The sequence below is a fragment of the Neovison vison genome, chromosome 5, assembly GCF_020171115.1.
Source record: "Neovison vison isolate M4711 chromosome 5, ASM_NN_V1, whole genome shotgun sequence".
Classification (NCBI taxonomy): domain Eukaryota; kingdom Metazoa; phylum Chordata; class Mammalia; order Carnivora; family Mustelidae; genus Neogale; species Neogale vison.
Window position 1 is genome coordinate 81,862,735 of NC_058095.1, and position 662 is coordinate 81,863,396.

Consider the following 662-nt stretch of genomic DNA (forward strand, 5'->3'; position numbering starts at 1 on the left):
ATCAAAATAATTAAAAAGAGCTTCTGAAGGAAGCTTCTGAAGGTTCAAAGTCCAGTTCTAAACACCAGAAAACAAAACTGTTTGCTCACCTCTCCTCTTCTTGACTTACATTTAAATAACCTGCTAAGCCTACCGGGTGAGTTACCTGCATGCCTGTTTGGCTTCCTTTTCTGTTCAAACCAGGAACAAACTAAACTGGATCTGTTGGCCTGTCCCTGAGAAGAGCATGATAGCCGGTGAACTAAAACACAAGTCCATGATGTTCACTTTCACAGCACATAATTGGAACAATATGGAGAAGACTGGCATGGCCCCAGCACAAGGATGACACAAAATTTCATGAAGCATTCCATGTTAAAAAAAAAAAAAAAAAATAGAAGTCCATGTATTGAGCAAAGTTTCTCCAAGTTTAACAGATACAGCTAAATAATTCCACTTAACAGTCTAAATGACTTGGGGTTAAACAATTATATTGTTTACAGCTGCAGAATAAGACATTAAATAAAATCACATCTACCTCAAGGGCCAGGTTTTGATGTGATAATGGTTAAGGGTAAATTGGTCACAGTTGCTCTGATATTTACAGACTAACATGGGATTCTTTCATGTTAACAGCACAGAACATTAGAATCTGGGTCAAATATTTAATGAAGAGCTTCAAC

The 662-nt window shown here is 37.2% G+C and overlaps 1 non-coding gene across 1 annotated transcript; it reads left to right on the forward strand.

Moving 5' to 3' along the window:
- The first annotated feature begins 257 nt into the window (after window positions 1–257).
- LOC122908065 lies at window positions 258–359 on the forward strand. Its single transcript, XR_006384859.1, has one exon. It is a non-coding gene; the product is annotated as a U6 spliceosomal RNA (small nuclear RNA).
- The last annotated feature ends 303 nt before the right edge of the window (window positions 360–662 follow it).